This window comes from Tupaia chinensis, unplaced genomic scaffold (genome assembly GCF_000334495.1).
Source record: "Tupaia chinensis unplaced genomic scaffold, TupChi_1.0 Scaffold000037_3, whole genome shotgun sequence".
NCBI lineage: Eukaryota > Metazoa > Chordata > Mammalia > Scandentia > Tupaiidae > Tupaia > Tupaia belangeri.
In genome coordinates this window covers 1,885,899-1,892,290 of record NW_006159486.1, presented here as the reverse complement: position 1 = coordinate 1,892,290, position 6,392 = coordinate 1,885,899, and the positions used below count along the sequence as shown (strand labels likewise).

General features: G+C 37.4%; 1 pseudogene; it reads left to right on the top strand.

The window, feature by feature from the left end:
• The first annotated feature begins 2,724 nt into the window (after positions 1-2,724).
• Positions 2,725-4,309, top strand: LOC102481027 (elongation factor 1-alpha 1 pseudogene; annotated as a pseudogene).
• The last annotated feature ends 2,083 nt before the right edge of the window (positions 4,310-6,392 follow it).

Genomic DNA, 6,392 nt, shown 5'->3' with positions numbered 1-6,392 from the left:
TCTTCTTCCAGCTTGCCAGAGGGACTAGCTAGGTCTAGAATCAGAGATCTGAAATTTTCTAGTCATATAATATTCTATGGGTTTCTCCCTTGTACAGAACCAGCTGTGAAAAAGTAGATACTGCTCTTTAGACACCTGAATATAGTATCTTTTTTGAGACCACATTACTAAAAAATAACATAACAGAGACTTCAGTAGACATCAATTCACAACAAAAGGGAAGCATACTCCTAGGCAGCGAAACATTCTCCTAAGAGATACTTAAAAGTTAGTACATCTTCCAATGGCTAGAAGTAGAAGAAGAGCCTCAAGTATGAATAAACAAGAAAATATAGCTCCATCAAAGGTACAGAGTAACTTCCCTCCATCATTCATGCAAATGGAAGACATTACCAAAATGTCAGACAAAATTTCAAACATTTATGGAGAACAAATTCTTCAAGTTGGAACAGAAAAGAGACAATGATAAGGAGATAAGGAAGTCAAAAGTATGAAAGAAGAAATGGACATTCTGAGAAAGAACCAGATGGAGCTATTAGAGAAAAGTCTGGAATAGAGGAAATCAAAAACTCCCTTAAAAGTATTAAAAGTCGATTAGACCATGCTGGAGATCAAATCTCTGATGTAGAAGATAAAATCTCTGACCTACAAAAAAACAAACAAACAAAAAATCAAACAAAATAAAACACCAAAAAGATAGAGAAAATAACAAAAAAAAAAAAAAGAAACACACACACGAGGAAAATATACAAGAAATACTAGACTCCAAAAGACATCCAAATATCAGAATTATTAGCATCCCAGAAGGTGAAGAAACTAATAATGGCATGGAAAATCTATTCCATGAAATCCTGGAAGAAAGTTTCCTGAGTCTAGAGAGGCATTCAAGCATTAAGACCCAAGAAATACAAAGGACCCCAGTTAGAATCAACCCCAGAAGATCTTCCCCAAGGTCTGGCTATCCAGACTATCCAAGACCACAGATAAAGACATGATACTAAAACTGGCAAGAGAGAAAGGAGAAGTGATATACAAAGGTCATCTCATCAGGCTGATACCAGACTTCTCAATGGAAACAATGCAAGCAAGGAAAGAATGGGAAGATGTATTGAAAGTGCTAAGAGAGAAACAATTTTAACCAAGATGATTGTATTCTGCAATATTATCCTTCATATAGGAACAAAAGATTAAAATCTTTTCAGACAAACAAGACCCGAAAGAATTTGCCAGCACAAGACCAGCTCTTCAAGAAATCCTGAAGAAAGTACTGTTCAAGGAAAACTAAAGAACTGACAGAAACAAGGCTGTTGTGACAATGACCAACTTGAATGTTGGGACAGATCCAGTTAAATTGATAATAACATTGAATGTGAATGGATTAAATTCTTCAATCAAGAGACACAGACTAGCTGAATGGAAAAACAAACAAACAAACAAACAAAACCAGAAACCCTCTATCTGTTGCCTACAGGAAACCCACCTCATTGATAAAGACATACATAGACTGAAAGTGAAGGGTTGGAAAAGGTTTTCCATGCAAATGGGAACCAAAAAAGAGCTGGAGTTGTAATACTAATTTCTGACAAAATAGGCTTTCAAACAAAAAGTGTTTGAAGAGACAAAGAAGGGCACATATTGTAGTAAAAGGTTCAATAGATCAAGAAGATATAACTATTATAAATATCTATGCACCTAACACAGGAGAACCGAAATATGTGAAGGAAAGACTGTTGGATCTAAAAGGGGAGATAGACTGCAATACAGTAATTGTTGGAGACCTCAACACTGCACTATCCCCTCGGGACAGATCATCTAAACAAAAAATAGATAAGGAGATAAAGGATCTTAATGATACCATAAATGAAATGGACTTAACAGACATCTATAGAACTTTCCATCCAAAAACCACAAGATACACTTTTTTCTCACCCCCCACATGGAATCTTTTCGAAGATTGACCACATCATTGAGCACAAAGCAAGCCTCTACAGATTCAAAGGCATAGAAATGATTTCCAGCACTTTCTCTGGCCATGATGAAATTAAACTTGAGTTTAATTTCAAGAGAAATCCTTAAAAATACTCATATACATGGAAACTAAATAACCTACTACTGAATGATTCCACAACTACTGATGAAATAAAGTCTAAAATCAAAAGATTCATGGAAGCCAATGACAATGAGGACACGAGTTTCCATAATCTTTGGGACACTGCAAAAGCATTCATAAGAGGGAAGTTTATAGCAATTAGTGCTCATAAGAGGAAGGAGAAAGCAAATGGATCACCTTCCATCATGGTTAGGAGAATTGGAGAAGCAACAGAAAAATAATTCAAAAAACTTCAGAAGAAAGGAAATAATAAAGATCCGAGCAGAAATTAATGAAATAGAAAATAAGGGAACTATACAGAAAATAAATGAAAGTAAAAGCTGCTTCTTTGAAAAGATAAACAAAATTAATATACCACTAGCGAGAATTAATAAAAAAGAAGAGAGAAAGGAACCAGGTGAATCAAATCTGCAATGAAGCAGGAAATATAACAACAGACAAAGTAGAAATACAGAACATCATTAGAGGATACTATGAAAAACTATATGTCAAAAAAACAAGACAATCTGAATGAGATGGACAAATTCCTGGACACATATAATCTACCACGATTGAGCCAGGAGGATATAGAAAGTCTGAATAGGGCTTTTTTCGCAATGGGTTACCCACCAGAACACAGGTGTCATGAAAACCACCGCTAAATCAAAGCCAAAATGGAAAAGGAGAAGACTCACATCAACATCGTTGTCATTGGACACGTAGATTCTGGCAAGTACACCACTACTGGCCATCTGATCTACAAATGTGATGAATTTTTTGAACCATCGAAAAATTCAAGGAGACTGCTGAGATGGGAAAGGGCTCCTTCAAGTATGCCTGGGTCTTGGATAAACTGAAAGCTGAATGTGAGTGTGGTATCACCATTGATATCTCCCTGTGGAAATTTGAGACCAGCAAGTATTATGTGACTATCATCGATGCCCCAGGACACAGAGACTTTATCAAGAACATGGTTACAGGCACATCTTAGGCTGACTGTGCTGTCCTGATTACTGCTGCTGGTGTTGGTGAATTTGAAGCTGGCATCTCCAAGAATGGGCAGACCTGTGAGCATGCCCTTCTGGCTTACACACTGGGTGTGAAACAACTAATTGTTGGTGTTAACAAAATGGATTCTACTGAGCCACCCTACAGTCAGAAGAGATATGAGGAAATTGTTAAAGAAGTCAGCACTTACATTAAGAAAATTGGCTACAATCCCAACACAGTAGTGTTTGTGCCAATTTCTGGTTGGAATGGTGACAACATGTTGGAGCCAAGTGCTAATATGCCATGGTTCAAGGGATGGAAAGTCACCTGTAAAGATGGCAATGCCGGTGGAACTACATGGCTTGAAGCTCTGGATTGCATCCTGCCAACAACTCGTCCAACTAAGTCCGTGCATCTACCCCTCAAGGATGTGTACAAAATTGGTGGTATTGGCACTGTTCCTGTTGGCTGAGTGGAGACTGGTGTGCTCAAACCTGGTATGGTGGTCACCTTTGCACCAGTCAATGTGACAACTGAAGTCAAGTCAGTTGAAATGCACCATGAAGCTCTGAGTGAAGCTCTTCCCAGGGACAATGTGGGTTTCAATGTCAAGAACATGTCCATCAAAGATGTTCAACGTGGCAATGTTGCTGGTGACAGCAAAAATGACCCACCAATGGAAGCAGCTGGCTTCACTGCTCAGGTGATTATCCTGAACCACCCAGGCCAAATCAGTGCTGGCTATGCCCCTGTACTGGACTGTCACACAGCTTACAGTGCTTGCAAATTTGCTGAGCTGAAGGAAAAGATTGATTGCCGTTCTGGTAAAAAGCTGGAAGATGGCCCTAAATTCTTGAAATCTGGTGATGCTGCCATTGTTGATATGGTTCCTGGCAAGCCCATGTGTGTTGAGAGCTTCTCTGACTATCCTCCTCTGGTTTGTTTTGCTGTTCATGATATGAGAAAGACAGTTGCTGTTGGTGTCATCAAAGCTGTGGACAAGAAGGCTGCTGGAGCTGGCAAGGTCATCAAGTCTAACCAGAAAGCTCAGAAGACTAAATGAATATCCCTAATTCCTGCCACCCCAGTCTTAATCAGTGGTGGAAGAACAGTCTCAGAACTGTTTGTCTCAATTGGCCATTTAAGTTTAATAGTAAAAGACTGGTTAATGATAACAATGCATTGTAAAACCTTCAGAAGTAAAGGAAAATGCTTTGTGGACCATTTTGGTTTTTTTTTGTGTGTGTGTGTGGCAGTTTTAAGTTATTAATTTTTAAAATCAGTACTTTATAATGGAAACAACTTGACCAAAAATCTGTCAAAGAATTTTGAGTCCCATTAAAAGAAAGTTTAATGAGAAACCTGTGTCTTCTTTTGGTCAAAAATGAGACTTCATAGAAAAATGTTTAGGAAAAAAGCTGAGTTTCTGAGTTTGTAAATCATTCTTGTATAAAGAACCTGTTGGAACTTTTTAAAGAATATGATAATTTAGATAATTTTTTTCTGGGTTGGGAGTTTGGGTCATTTCTCACCTTTCTAAGAAGGCAGAATCTTAATAGAATGCCTGTTTACATATTTCTCTAGAAGGCCAAATCCTGTAATAGTGGCCATGTGTTGTATATGAAATTTTGTAGTTAATCAATATTAAGTAAATTTGTTTGAACAATCTCAAAAAAAAAATGTCTGAATAGGCCCATAACAAGCCAGGAGATTGAATCAGTAATAAATAATCTTCCAACAAAGAAAAGCCCTGGCCCTGATAGCTTCATCTCTGAGTTCTATAAAACTTTCAAAGACGAGTTAACCCCAATTCTGCTCAAGTTATTTCTAAAGATCCAAAAGGGGAAATCTCTCCCTAATTCATTCTATGTAGCATCTATCACCCTTATCCTCAAAACAGATAAGGACAGGATAAGGAAGGAAAACTATAGACCAATATCTCTGATGAATATAGATGCAAAGATTCTCAAAAAGATACTAGCAAACCATATCCAGCTACTTATAAAAAAGATTATACATCATGATCAGGTAGGCTTTATTCCAGAAATGCAAGGTTGGTTCAGCATATGCAAAACCATAAATGTAATACACCATATTAACAGGAAAAAAGACAAAAACCATATGGTCATATTGATTAATGCAGAAGAAGCATTTGATAAGATAAAACATCCCTTTATGATCAAGACTCTCAGCAGAATCAGCATACAAGGGTCATTTCTCAACACAATGAAAGCTAGCTATAAAAAACCCATCATGAAAATCATCCTGAATCGAGAAAAACTGAAAGCTTTCCCACTAAAAATGGATACAAGAGAAGGATGCCCACTTACTCCACTCCTTTTTAATATAGTACTGGAAGTCCTCGCCAATGCTGTCAGAAAAGAGGAAAAAAATTAAAGGCATCCAAATAGGAAAAGAAGAGGTGAAACTCTCTCTATTCACAGATGACATGATTGTCTACATAGAAGACCCAATGATTTCCATGAAAAAAATTCTGGAAGTGATGCACGAATACAGTAAGGTTGAAGGATACAAAACTAATATACAGAAGTCTATAGCATTTCTATATACAAAAAACAGTCAGAGGGAGATAGAACTGAAAAAAGTTATGCCATTTAACATAGCCACCAAAAGTATAAGATACTTAGGGATAAATCTAACCAAAGAAGTTAAGGGCCTCCACAAGGAAAACTGAGAAGCTAAAAAGAGAAATTGACAATGACACAAAAATGTGGAAGGACATCCCATGTTCTTGGATTGGAAGAATTAATATAACCAAAATGGCGATTCTACCCAAATTAATCTACCTATTTAATGCAATGCCAATCAAAGTACCAGACACATTCTTCACAGATCTAGAAAAGACAATCATAAAATTCATCTGGAATAATAAAGACCCCGCATTGCCAAAGCAATTCTACACAAGAAGAGAGGAGTGGGTGGCATCTCACTCCCTGACCTAAAAATATACTACAAAGCAGTGGTAATCAAAACAGCATGGTATTGGCACAGGAACAGACATGTGGACCAATGGAACAGAATTGAGTTCACAGGAATACATTCCCAATCATTCAGTCAACTGATTTTTGACAAGGGATACCAGTCAATCCAGTGGGAAAAGGAAAACCTCTTCAACAAATGGTGCTGTTAAAACTGGATTTCCACCTATAGAAAGATAAATCTGAACCCCTATCTCTCACCATTGACAAAAATCAGGTCAATGTGGATCAAGGATCTAAATCTAAGACCCCAAACTATTAAACTGCTTCCAGAAAACACTGGGGAAACTCTGGGAGACATTGGGGTAGGGAAA